This window comes from Scylla paramamosain, chromosome 12 (assembly GCF_035594125.1).
Source record: "Scylla paramamosain isolate STU-SP2022 chromosome 12, ASM3559412v1, whole genome shotgun sequence".
Taxonomy (NCBI): domain Eukaryota; kingdom Metazoa; phylum Arthropoda; class Malacostraca; order Decapoda; family Portunidae; genus Scylla; species Scylla paramamosain.
Genome location: NC_087162.1, coordinates 15,896,294 through 15,911,282, shown reverse-complemented (window position 1 = coordinate 15,911,282; position 14,989 = coordinate 15,896,294). Strand labels below are relative to the sequence as shown.

Genomic DNA, 14,989 nt, shown 5'->3' with positions numbered 1-14,989 from the left:
TCACCTAATTCTAAGGCATATACCACAGCAGACCATAAAGGGTCTTGACGCTGGGCAGCAAAAAGTTCTCTCGTGAGAAATTAATAATTTCTGACACAGAATCAACAGCAACATTTCGAGAGAGCATCTACAGTCACATTTGCTTTACCGGGCAAATACTTGATCGTCGGGTTAAATTCATCGACTACGACAAACCATCTGGCGAGACGACCTGATAAATTTTTACCCTTGAAAGGGTGAAGCAAGGCAGCATGATCAGTATAAACAGTCAATTGATAACCACAGATGATGTCACGAAAATGACGTAAAGCCCATACCAGTCCCAGAGCCTCTAGATGAGTAACTGAATAGCGAGACTCAGCACCATGGCTGGCATAATGACCTGAGGACAAGAACTCTCAGTCTGCTGCATTAGAACAACGCCTACTCCTAAAGCACTTGGATCGGTGAAGAATGTAAAAGGCAGACTGTAATCTGGAAAGGCAAGGACTGGAGCACGAGTGAGTGCATGTTTGAGTTGGTCAAAGCTAGTTTGCTGGGTATCGTACCATACAAAAGAGACATCCTTTTTGAGAAGATGCGTGAGAGGCGACGCAATGGATGATGAATGCACGGTAAAAACCCGCAAGACCGAGGAAAGAACGAACGTGGTTTATTGACTTCGGGATAGAAAAATCTTGAAATGCTTGAACTTTAGTATCAGTAGTGTGCATTCCATCCTTGTCAACCACGAGCATCGTCACGTGGTGGGTAATATGAAAGAGGGGAAGCGGCGGAGTGAGAGAGGAGGAAGAGACAGAGTACACTACTTCCTTTTTTCCTTTCTTGTATAATACTGGGCAACAAAGAGAGAGAGAGAGAGAGAGAGAGAGAGAGAGAGAGAGAGAGAGAGAGAGAGAGAGAGAGAGAGAGAGAGAGAGAGAGAGAGAGAGAGAGAGAGAGAGAGAGAGAGAGAGAGAGAGAGAGAGAGAGAGAGAGAGAGATTCAGAACAGTATTTTAAGAAATGCGTTTTGCTCCGGACTTTGGAATTCTCTTCTAGTAGAAATAAAGAACCTTGTTAACAGTGGAATTTGCCTCGATTTAAAAATAAATAAATAAATAAATATAACATCTATTTACGTTTCAAAATAATCAAAGTTTATAAAGTATTAAAGATTATTGCAATATAAGAGTAATTCATTTATATATTTGTTATATTTTCTTACAGCAATATTTTCTAATGTAATGAATTATTATATTACAGCCATCAACTATTGCTATAATTGCTATTGTTATCATTATTGTTTATTGTTATTATTATTTGTTATTATTACTATCAACGATCTGTGCCATCATGTAATCATTATTCCTTATTATTGCTATCAGTATATGGTTGTTACTGTTATTATTATTATTGTGTCTATTATTCCTATTATTAATTATTAATATTTTCTTATTTCTGGATTAGGTTCGCACTGCAACCTTAAAAAATAAGTAAAAAAAAAAAAAAAAATGTCGGGAAGCTTCGGCTTGACAGACTGAGCCAAAGTCATGTATGTACATATATACCATAATTAATTACATTGTTTGTAATATAATGACAATAAACATTTACTTACGCGCATACACACACACACACACACACACACACACACACACACACACACAGTACTAAGAGGGTGATCACGTGACATAAAATTCCCTCACATCTTGCACACTTCATTCCTCCCTGGAACACCTTCGGAATGCTGCTGCTGCTGCTGCTGCTGCGGGTGGTTGCATGAGGGAGCGCGTGTCTTCGGGTTGATGTCCTTAAAGCCATTCTCAACTTGCCAGTGAATGTTGCTGCGTCAGAGGCCTGCCTGGTGCAGCTCAGGGCCGAACGCTGCTTATAAAGGGCTAAAGACCTCCCTCGCTGACTCATCCTTCACTACTGTCTCCCAGCCGTCCGCTTCCTGCCTTCCCTCCCCTTCCTGAGAATGCACTTTCGTTTCCGCACGGAAACTGCTGGTCATTCTTGCTACTTTTCTTTAGAATTTGAGATGAGAAACTCCCTTTTTTTACCACAATAAAAGCGGAAATGTTACACCGAATATTTTCGATAACCCTTTTGACTGTACTCTTTGGGGACTGACAACTACAGTGGGTTGTCTTTTTGTCGCTCTTGACCAGAGAAAATAAAAAAAAAAATTCTAAACTATTCTTGAAGGTAGTGATGAAAAATACATCCGGGGGAAATCCAGAAATGGGTGAAAAACAATTACTTGGGTAGTTTGTTGATGAGGGTGAGGAAATATTGTCCTCCAGTGGGTAGAGTTTCACCCACAAGTCCCGGCGTGAAGTGGCCGTCAGATTCTGTGGCGTCAGATTCACTTCGTTCACTTCAGCAATAACCTTCAGTGTTGGGAAGCGGAATTAGAATTACAGGCTCTAAGTGCATGATGGCAGTACAAATGAGAAGCCTTGTAAAGATCAACCAAGGGTGTTGAATTCATGAGGGAGGTTGAAAATAGATTAACTTCCATACACAAATAGTATTTCCGAGAGTGAAAAACAGAAAATAAAATCATCGCAACACAAAATAATAGAGGACAATGAGACAAAATTCTGGAGGGGTGCTGGTGCAGAAGTGTACGCAGCGACACAGGAATAAAGTAGATGTCAATGTGAAGGATGCACTGCAGAAGGCGCTGTATAAATAGTCAAAGCGAAAAGCACAAATCGAACGGATGACGATGTGAGGCTGCCTCTATCCCACACGTCGCAACACCAACGGCCCTACAAGGGCAGGACAGCGCGACTGTGGAATAGCTTCACAAAGGCCACGCATGACGTGATACACATTTCATGACTTTGATTTCACTTAATCTTAAATCTTTGACATTGATTGCTCCCATTTGTGTAGTAAGAGACTTCACATTTTTAAAGTCATCATACTGCATTACGCGAACTTGGAACGGCTGGCCTGTTTTCTTTGCAGAGCGAATCGCAGTGACAAGGGTTTCAGGAACGAATATTGGTCCCCCTTTCTTCAGTCTCCTTATTTGTTTTTCAATCAGAGAATGCGCAGAGTCGCCTTCATTCTGTGTGTGGCCTTTTATCAGATATTTATGGGTGATTGACTTAACAGGCAAATTAGTGACAACATACAAATACAATGCAAGCATAAATTTGTTTTTTTGTTGCCCAGCACAGTTATCAGAATAGAAAATTATTTCAATGTTGTCTTCTCCTTGATTCTTATCACATAATTCTTTAATATAACTTAGGATGCAAGAGCCTATTTCATTCACTCCTCTATTACCATTTGTTTCATCCCAAAGAAAACAGTCACATTCATTAGTCTTGATATCATAAATTGTGAAATTTAGGACATTAAATTTTGATTTGTAATAGAAGGTGGATACATCACCTTGTGGAAGTTGCAGTACGGCTTGTAGATCATACACAGCAACTATAGCATTTCCTTCAGTTTTATCTTGCTTCTTCTCTTCCCTTGAAAGTACCTTTTCACATTGATGTGTGTCATACTTTTCTTTTAAGTTTTCCTTAGCTTCCCCATCTGCATTATTGAACAACACACACAAGTCACACTGATCTTTCTTAGGAGCAAAGAAAGCGATATTGTACTCATTCTGAAAAATATTGTAGAACATTGAGTAAGTTGCATAGGGCTTCTTCTTATCTTTACATTCTTGGACATAATCCCTATGAATGTCTGCCAGGCTTCGAGACCCACAAATGTATTCCCTAGCTGTCCGTGCCCTGGTGTAGTGACTTTCGATTCTAGGAATTCCTTCTATGTGAGCTCTAACTCCTTCTTTGATTTGTGGATCAAGCGTAGGATGGTTTTTATGTTTTCCTCTGTTATCTACTTCAGACACCAATCCTGCTGCTCTCTTCTGTTTAGTTAATGCTGTCCTAGTAACCCTATCATTTATGTCAAGAGTATTGAGGAAAAATGTTTTGCAGACTCTTGTTAATGTACCATCAACTGGGAAGGAATACCAAATGTTGTTTCCCCTTGGTCCACGCTGTCTTTTTTCCCTTATGCATCTGTAAATTGGCTTTACTTCCTTTGTACATTTTGCTATGTATTCTCTTTGAAGGTCAATATCCCCTAGGTTCCAGTATGATTCAAAAATGTGTTGTCTTTGATCATGAGATATGTTACTGGTGCACTTCATCCTGCAAGTTTCTTTACAAGGTGGTTTGATTTTCCGCGCCTCTTTCTGTTTCTTTGCAGCCGATTCATAAGCCTATAACAAAAAACTTGAGGAAATGGGTATAAGTTAAGAATGCGGGGTAAATTTTTAATTTGTAGGTCACTACCCTAACCTTAATATACCACCTAACCTGGTCCTCCCATCCATCCCATTTTAGACTGTATTTCCTGGCCTGGCAGGGGCCAATCCGGGCCCTGTTCCTAGACTGGCAGTGGCCAGTCTAGGCTATTCCCTACTCCAAGACTGTTTGGAGCCAGACCATGCTATAAGCCCCACACTCTTAACCATTACAAAGGAAGGCATCACTCACCTGATACCGATCCGTCTTTCTCACTAGCCTGTTCCAATTTTGTTCTTCTTTGCAATGCCATTTGCACACATTTCAATCCACGGGACATCATTAATTAATCATGAGTAAATTCTGAAAAGCAATGTAGTAATTGAAAATGACTGCAATGTTTTGTATCTAAACTGACATTTGTTATGTTACAACAAGGACAATTGCGTTTTTGATAAGACATTTTTCTGCAACACAGCTGCAATTCATTGTAAGATATTGTTACTAAATTGGTGGTTTTGGTGGTTTTGTAGTTAAAGAGACGCAAGTCATATTATATCAAGTGTTTTCTCGGACTTTTTGTTCAATATTGTCACATTTTGTTTTACCACACACTTTTCTATTAAAATTTTTGTACAAGAAAGACACAATTTGATTTATCACGTCAAGTCACTTTAAGAAATTATTATTTTTCACTGCTAGAAAGCCTTAACTAGAAATAGAACACCACTTGTGTGCTCTCACTTTAGTTGTAAAAGAGTCGTAAAACCTACTTACAACAGTCATGAACAAAATTCGAGAGATGTTACCTCAACGACTGCCATAGTAACACTGACTACGACACTGTTGCCACAACCCTCAGAGATATTTTGATGTTCACTAAAAATCTTCTTAGTGCCATCTCTCGGCCGCTAATTCACCTAGATTTACGACTCTTTTACCAAAAGATGCAGAATCAATTCGGCAATCTTGTACACCATATAACTCAAAACTAGCAAATTTGGAGTTACGACCCTCTTGCAATGAGGTAGCGACATGTCTAATCACAAGGCAAAGGGGTCGCCAATACTTGGAGGGCTTCACTTCCTACACCTTTCCTGTCATATTTATGAACTTTTATTTCATATTTTTTATGTATTTTATATATAGTATGTATTTATGTAAGTAATTATAGCTATTTATTCAATAACTTTTAAAATGGTTGTGTGCGACAACGCATAACTTTATTATTTATCACTTGTAAATACTTGTATAGTATTTTCAAATAAAAAAAAAAAAACAGGTTCGCCATTATAAAAAAAAAAAAAAATGGTGAAGAAGGACGAAGCGTGACTGAAGAACATGTCCTCGGTAATCACGATGAAGGGCTTATGGTGAAGCTGCAGAGCACAGCTTCTGTGGACTGCAACAGGAGAGCGTGGACGGGAATCACAAGACGTTATGAGGACGCCGAGGCGAGCTTCATAGTACACACGTGGCTGCACGACTTGACCACCAAAACAGTATTTTCGTCAGTGTTCCTCTTCGGGAAGGGTCTGTTTAATGGCTGTGTAATGATAAGACGAGACACTTGACACTTTCATAAGACACAGTAATGAGTACAAAGCAGGTACTAAATTGGAAGGTGGGTGGTGGTAGGAGGCCTGGCCGCTCACTGACTTGAGGTGAGGTTAATTCGGGCGTGCCGTCACACCACGGCCCTCGGCAGACAACAGATTCCCTGTAGCATAACTCCACAGCAGCTTAGCTAGGCGTGGATTTGACGTATTTGTTTTCAAAGGAAGTTATACTCAATGGACATTCGGCATTACCAATAGAACAAAAGACTAGAGAGACAAGAATATAACAAACATTTTGCTAACTCAGGAACAATAACCACCATCACCACCATCACCACCACCACCACGCACATCCCTCGGCGCCGACAAGCAGGAATCTTCCTACACACAAGACCAAACGTCCTTGACAAAACTCTTTGTAAATATTGCTCGCTTACACTTACTGTTACCTTCATTTATATGCGTAACTCAGTAATACGTAAAGAATGTAATAATAACAATAATAATATTCGGTTTATTAATCTTGCAGGCTTACAGCTGAAAATCCACATTTTACATACTCATAACTACATCTTAATTAAGTATACATTTAGCCCTAATGAAGTATCTTACAATTCGATACTGTGCCAGATGGCGCCGGTCAACCCAGGCCCGGGATGGTCAGCCGTGTGTATTTTTCTTTTTAGAGTTTGTTTCTCCTATCTAGCAGCGGGTCACAACTTCCGACTTACACCAGATAACCCGGGCCCTCCCGATTGTGGGCCCTCGTGCTGCCAGGTCTATTAGTGTGACATTGTGATTAACAATTATATAGAGGAGCTGCAAGCTTTGTTAGTGTTTTGTTCAGTGGCGGAAGAGGCCGCCTGCTGTATTAGTGTTCTGTTCAGTGGTGGAAGGAACCACCTGCTGAAAAAAAAAGTGTCAGTGTAAGTAGCTCCAGCTGACATAAGGAAAACAAAGTACTGCAAATCTATGTTCACGCTGTCCTGGCAAACTTTTATTTATTTATTTATTTATTTATTTTTATTTTTTTACAGAAGTTAGCCCCAAAAAGACTGACGTATAGCTGTTAACAAATAACATTTCCCTTCTAGTGTGTGTGTGTGTGTGTGTGTGTGTGTGTGTGTGTGTGTGTGTGTGTGTGTGTGTGTGTGTGTGTGTGTGTGTGTGTGTGTGTGTGTGTGTGTGTGTGTGTGTGTGTGTGAGTAATCCACCTTGACGTTAGGTATCATCATGAAGGAAGACACACGTGGTCTGCACAGCGATAAAGCCTGCAAACGTCGCCAGACGTAAGGTAAGTTGATTTCGTTCAGTGGACTATAGAGATGTTGCATATATATATAAATATATATTAGTCTTTCATGTATGTTACTTACTTATATTTCTTTTGTTGCAAAACCGAGTTTCTTGTATTTAATTTGACCGAAAAGTTGTGATTCATGGGTGGGCTGGTTTCACTGCTGGTGGCACCTTACCTCCTCACAAAAGGGGCACCACGGCCCGCAGGGCTTCAGTTCCTCCACAGCAGCGCGGGGTGACAGGCCGCCGTCGTCATTATTGAACCTCCTACATTCCACCACTTCTGCCTACCGCACTGGTTCGTTCGCTCAGCACTCCACACACAGCTCGTCACTCCACAAGTCGGCATCATGCAGCCAGTGAGTATCTTGAATTTGCTTTATGTGCCCCATCCGCGTACAATTTTGATGCACCATATTCTCACCCAGACAAGTGGTGACCTCAGTCCTTATATTATAACCTTTCCCTCCTCAGTTGACCCTCCTGCTGATGGTGGCCGTGGCCCTCTCAGCGATGGTGGTGGTGCAGGCCCAGCTCTTTCCTGACGGAGAACCTGAAGTCCCCCGTCCACAGCAAAGCACGCACTACCGCCCACACCACCAACCACGCAACTACCGACAACACCACCAGTTCTACCACCCTCGCTACTTCTCACTACTTATCTCCGAAAAAAAGAAAAAAGTAACAGAGACGTGAAAAGACTGAATAAGTTTGTAACACCTTCAGTAATCTTGCCTTCACTACTTATCTCCGAAAAAAAGAAAAAAGTAACAGAGACGTGAAAAGACTGAATAAGTTTGTAACACCTTCAGTAATCTTGCCTTCAAACCAGGACAGCACCAGTCCACCACAGGTACCACCATCACTGCCACCTAGGCTATTACTCCCGGGTCGCGCGTCTCAACAAAAAAAAAACAAGACATATGTTATTTATAATTTTAATTAACGTAGTGTTAAAAATAAGGGAAAAAGATGTTTCCCTAAATAAACAATGTCATCAGAGTCCCATGGATGTCAGTGGGTGGCGCACACTTGTTCGCATCGTACGGACGGCACGCATCGTACTCATCGGATTGTTTTTGGGGTCAGCGCACATTGGTCCGCATCGTACGGACGGCACGCATCGGACGGATCGGATTTTCTGCGCACATTGTCGGCATTGGACCATTCACCACCCGCAGTTGTGAAGCTGAGCTCTCTCTGGAAGGACATACTCCATATTTTTCTAGTGTATAAAGTTGTGAAAATGTTGAACAGTGATAGTGAAGAGGAAGAAATTGTAGTGGTTAGCTGTATGCTGGCAGAAGAAGAAGAACAGAAAGTTAAAAAAAGGAAAACATGGATTCACAACATAAACAGGAAAAGGCTGGAATTTGGAGAAAAATCTAAAAACAGTCAGTGAGTTAATATAACATTATATATTATGTATAAGTAAAGCATAGCTATGCAAACAGAAAAAAATAAAATAAATACCGAAGAAGGTTTGCATCCGACCGCGACGGCGCTCTGGCTGCAACTGACGATGGGGTCGCACATTTGCCGGCAAATGCCGTAGAGGCCATCCGCATCGTTCGTACGCATCGGATTGAATGCTCTTTCGGGGATCCTCGTCGGCATTGCCGATGTCCGATGCGTACGACGCGGTCAAATGCGCGCAGACCCATTTGAAATAATGTAAAGAATACTAAAATCCGATGCGTACGATGCGTGCCGTCCGTACGATGCGAACAAGTGTGCGCCTACCTTAAGCAATCGTGATTATCCTGATGATTATCCGTCATCCATTGCTAGCAAAAGGATGCTCAGGTAAAGAAGGGAAGGTTCTTGAGGGAGGAGGTGACAACATGACCAAGAACAAGTCAGACTGAAGGAAAGGGAAAGCAGGCAAAGGGCTGAGCACGGTGGTCCAGAAGATCCCATATAGATGCAGTACAGGAGCACGGCGTCAGCACATCAGCTGACATGTATGGAGACTAAAATTACTCATGACTCTTGACTTAAAAACAAAATGATTGAATAATAAAACATCACCCTTCACTAACATAATACTCGAGTACGTCCTTAAAGATAACTTTTGCTTCCATCACCAGAGATAATGCGCTTGATAAAAAAATAAAAAAAAAGATTAATAAATAAATGTTATAAACATGACCTTTAAAATTGTTTTTTCATAAAAAGCAGAACATAATGATAAAAAGAAAATAGTGTTATATATTCTTTTCTTTCAGTACACTGAGAACTCACTCCACCAGACTGAAAGGGAACTCTATATTCTTCGTTTATCTCACGCTTCACACCGTCTACCACTGAATGCATATGGTACACTTGGCCTTCAACACTCCGTCCTTCACATCGCCTCACACACCCCTAAACATCTCAGACTGCGGCAAGGCGGGGGCAGCTGCCTTCACACCCTGTGAATAAATATATAAATAAAGACAGGTGGAGACGTATCACACACACACACACACACACACACACACACACACACACACACACACACACACACACACACACACACGCACACACACACACACACAAACACACACACACACACACACACACACACACACACACACACACACACACACATATATATATATATATATATATATATATATATATATATATATATATATATATATATATATATATATATATATATATATATATATATATATATATATATATATATATATATCGTGCCACATCAGCTGCGGCGTGTAGGACCATGCCGTGGAAGGCCTGCCAATCTTATTATGTTTATTTCCATACGTGTAAGTATAAAGGATGTCCCATGATGAAAGTCACATATTGACAGAAGTTGAAGATAAAGCCATTCTACGCCACCATTAGGATGACAATAAGGTGACAGAATAAAAAAAACAACACATTCTGTTCACAAGAGGCATCATCACCACGACCACCACCACCATCACCTCCACCACCACCACCACCTCAGACAACTCTAACCCCAGTTTCCAGCTGCCGCGGTACTCAGGTTGCTAACGTCGAGACAATAGAGAGCTTTCAAAGAAGATTAAGGAGATTAATGAATGAGGCTGAGAAGTGAATATGGGTAGATATATTTGTATATACCATATACAGGAACTGCCACGTGTACAGCTGATGGCTACTTGCAACTTCCCTTATTTTCAGATGTTCTTAAGACCATCTTTCTCGTAAAAAGCGAAGACAAGACTGTGACCACGACAGACTGCAAGTATTTATGACACAACGTTTGTTACAGTGTATTCGAGAACTTGAGCCATAAGCTTCTCCTACACGAGGATGCATCTCCGTTCTCCCTTCTTATTGGGGGAGGAAATTCAGTGAAATCGTGCACTCAGAAGCGCTTCATTGTTACTTTAATAACACACCATACATGTCCTTCGACAGCGTGAAAGTTATCAATTCATCATTCAGATTTAGTTCTAGAGTAAATGTTTTATGAATTGAACACAAAATTAGGTCAAATACACATTTATTGAAGAAGAGATACGATGATTTATTTAAAAAGGTTTATAAAATTCTGCGTAAGTGAGAAAATGAAATTAATCACTCCACGGCGCCTGTGATCCATTTCAAGTCAAACATACAAATTTTGACCTGAGAGGATTGAATGGGATCACCAGGGATTATATCGCTGCCGGCCACGCCAACGCCTTCAGGTGAGATGGTGGGGTGGCAGGTACACTGTTGCCACACACACCGTGTGTAATGACACACACGGTGTCATTACAGGAAAGCATGCTCGTAAACAACCATATCCCTTCATTCTACCATGCTCATGCTGACATGTGTGTTTTAAGAGAACCAACTGCAGACTAATAGGGATCCTTGAAGAAGCTTCAACTGTCACAGTAAACACACGCCCGCGCCACCACAGGTGTGGCTCCAAGCATTATCGCCACGCAGACGATTCCACACGTGCATACTGATCTCAGAGTTAGATGGTAAAAGTAAAATATCCACAAGCCTGCTCTCTTCATCTTCATTCCTCCCTTCCAGCGAAATAGAAAGGACTGTGATATAAATGCCACAACTGACAAAAAGATGCCACTCTATGTAATTAACGCATTAATCTATAGAGAAATAAAAACTTACGCCTTTTTCTTCTTGCAAAACAGAGTCAGTGTCATGTGCAGGCACACGCGGGTGAGTATCGTTCCTTGTAATCAGTTCCAGTATTCATGTAGGCACCTGGCATGGGGCATTATGACTGGCCTCATTATAAAAGGAGGACGGAGCCTCACACCACACCACACTCATCTCGCCACACGCGGCGCCATGAGAACAGTAAGCACGTCTCTTGCCTTTCGTGTGTGTTAATCCCTTACCTCCATACACACACACGTCCTCCCACAGACAAGTGCTGACCGCAGGATCCCACTTAATTAATCATAACTCCTCCCTCCTCAGCTCAATGTCTTCCTGGTGGTGGCTGTGTTCCTCACGGCGCTGCTGGTGGTGCAAGCCATGCCCACTTTCTCCCCTGAAACAGAGCCTTACGCCGCCGCCCCTGGTCCTCAGTTTTCGTATATTCCTGGTGGGTATACCAGGGGTTATCGTCCGTACTACCAATCCCACCACCCCCACCACCACATCCGACACTACCACCCTTACCGCCACCTCACATCCGTCTACGGCTTTGGGTTCTACAGGTGAATTGCAGCATGGCAGAGATGGCAGTCGGTGAGTCTTCAGGTGGAGTTAAGCTGTGGAATAATACACCACAACCACCATCACCATCACCTCACCGCCACCGCCACCGTCACCACTACAGACAGCGACTAGCAAGTAACGCCTCTTCTGATAACCAAACACGACGCATTTTTAAACTTTTCTTTAGCTTGGCTTCATTGTTTTAAAATAAAGTGATAAAGTTTCGAGTGCGGTTATGCTATTATATCCCAACACACACACACACACACACACACACACACACACACACACACACACACACACACACACAGGCAGGGAAGACGAAGTAGAGGTAAGGTGGTGGGGAGTGACCCAAGCAAGGGGAGGGGAGGAGGTAGGAAAGAGCAGGCTGAGGAGGAAAGCGGAGTGGGCTGACCTGGCTTGGAGTAACCAGGCGGGCGGGCGCGCGCACGCACACACACACACACACACACACACACAGACACACACACACACACACACACACACACACACACACACACACAGACACACACACACACACACACACACAGACACACACACACACACACACACACACACACACACACACAGACACACACACACACACACACACACACACATATATATATATATATATATATATATATATATATATATATATATATATATATATATATATATATATATATATATATATATATATATATATATATATATATATATATATATATATATATATATATATATATATATATATATATATATATATATATATATATATATATATATATATATATATATATATATATATATATATATATATATATATATATATATATATATATATATATATATATATATATATATATATATATATATATATATATATATATATATATATATATATATATATATATATATATATATATATATATATATATATATATATATATATATATATATATATATATATATATATATATATATATATATATATATATATATATATATATATATATATATATACACACATTTCATTTCCTCGAGCTGCACGCTGGAGACAAAATAATCTTTATAACACGCACATGGATTTTGTTCCATTTGAAGTTGGCGGGACGGTGACCAAAACGCGGGACAAGCAAAACAAGTCAGTCATTTTATTTTATATAAGTTGCAGATGTGTTGAAAAAAGTGCGACCGTCCTACCTGAAAACGGTATTCTGCTCACGTTACACACAGCGTTAAATCTGGCTGTAAATATTAAGAAAAGGTACTAAATCACTAGATAACACTGTACTCCCATCCGCTTTACTGCCCTGTGTGTGTGTGTGTGTGTGTGTGTGTGTGTGTGTGTGTGTGTGTAATAATAATAATAATAATAATAATAATAATAATAATAATAATAATAATAATAATAATAATAATAATAATAATAATAATAATAAACGGTTTATTCTTTAGGCAGTTAACAAACTGTGTGTGTGTGTGTGTGTGTGTGTGTGTGTGTGTGTGTGTGTGTGTGTGTGTGTGTGTGTGTGTGTGTGTGTGTGTGTGTGTGTGTGTGTGTGGCGCCGATCAGAGACGAGTCATAAAGCTGTATAATTGACGTTTAAAACACTAGTGCTGGTCAGGAAAACATGAAATACACCCAATGTTCTCCTCCTCCTCCTCCTCCTCCTCCTACTACTACTACCACTCTTCATCCTCCTACCCCCGCCATCCCTCATTCCTTCCTCCTCCTCCACCTCCACTCCTCATTTTCTCCTCTTCCTACTACCGCTCTCCATCCCTACTCCCCCATCATTCCTCCTTCCTTCTTCCTCCTCCTCCTCCAATCTTCATTTCTTTCTTCTTCTACTACTACAATCTACGTGTTTCAGTCTGGAAAATACCTGGAAATTTCCGGAAAACCCTGGAAACTGAAGGAAATATTGACAAAGAGACACTTGGTGAAAGGAGGGAAGGTCTCGTTCTGGGTCTTGATAACGTCATGGTGGACACTCTGAACGGGACTGCATCCTTCAATTTTCGTAAGTCTTATTTGTGGCATTTTGGTTATTTATCTATTTTCGCGGTTAATTCTGGCTTTTCTTCACGTCTGAATCTTGGAAACGCCCGGAACTTTAGTTAAATATTGATATACAGACAGAAATGTAGGCAGGAAAAATGTCCGTCTCAACGTGTGTGTATATATATATTTACGCAGTTAAGTTTGATTTTTAACATGACGGGAAGAAAAAAAGACGCCTAGACTGGAATGCACTACATATTCTGACTATATACTTTAACTAACGTCGTGAATATCAAATTATTTCAAACCTGAGTCATAATAAAGAAAAATCTGTAAGCTTTACGAATGGCACCACAAAAAAAAAATAAATAAATAAAAATTTAATATCGAGAAAACACACCCAGACTAAATTCTATTACATTTACAGGAGGAGGCAGTAAACACTTGCCGAAACGTTAATTACTCCCAGTGAGGTCTAAATCGCTGGATCAGGGGGTGCTGTGAACTTATCATTAAACCCAGCTGTGACCTCACTGAACGTTTCCCTTTGTGTCTCACAACACAAGAGGGCAGTCGCAGCCTGCCCTCTAAAGACAAAACTACAAGCACCTGATTACACACACACCCTTCACTCAAAATTCAAAATTATCATGGCAACTCCTACAACAGCCTCGGAGTCCCCATCTCCGTAGAACACCACAAATGTTCCCAGTTCGGACTGCTGTTCTGGTATCGACAATAAGTGTTTTGACACCCCTCTCAACTTTTTTCTTCATTAATTTCTGCAACACTCGCTGACTTGTATCTAATTAACAATCTGTAGAACACCACCTCTCCTCTGCTAAACCTCATCTTCTTTTCCTCACTGAAACAATTGATTAACCCCTTTTCTGTTCCCTCCTGATTTTTCTGTCCTCATTTTTAATCCAGAGCTGGATGTCGCGTCTATGTGCACAACGACTTAACCTGCTCTCGTACCCACGTTCTTGAATCTTCCGAGTTTTCCACCATCTGGCTACGAATGCAGAGTCACTCTCAAACTAAATTTATCTATGTTGCATACCTCTCACCTAACTACTCTGACTATAAGAAATTTTTTGACTACTTAACTTCCAAAGCGGAGCACATTCTGACTCTCTTCCCTTTTGCGGAGATCTCCATTCTTGGAGACTTCAATGTTTACCAACAACT

At 40.6% G+C, this 14,989-nt stretch overlaps 2 long non-coding RNA genes across 2 annotated transcripts; both read left to right on the top strand.

Annotated features, from left to right (window-relative positions):
- Positions 1–6,545: 6,545 nt before the first annotated feature.
- On the top strand, positions 6,546–9,282 carry LOC135105753 (uncharacterized). The gene is made up of 2 exons (XR_010270994.1): positions 6,546–7,481; positions 7,597–9,282. It is a non-coding gene; the product is annotated as an uncharacterized LOC135105753 (long non-coding RNA).
- Positions 9,283–9,829: 547 nt separating this feature from the next.
- On the top strand, positions 9,830–11,985 carry LOC135105750 (uncharacterized). The gene is made up of 2 exons (XR_010270992.1): positions 9,830–11,421; positions 11,545–11,985. It is a non-coding gene; the product is annotated as an uncharacterized LOC135105750 (long non-coding RNA).
- Positions 11,986–14,989: the final 3,004 nt, after the last annotated feature.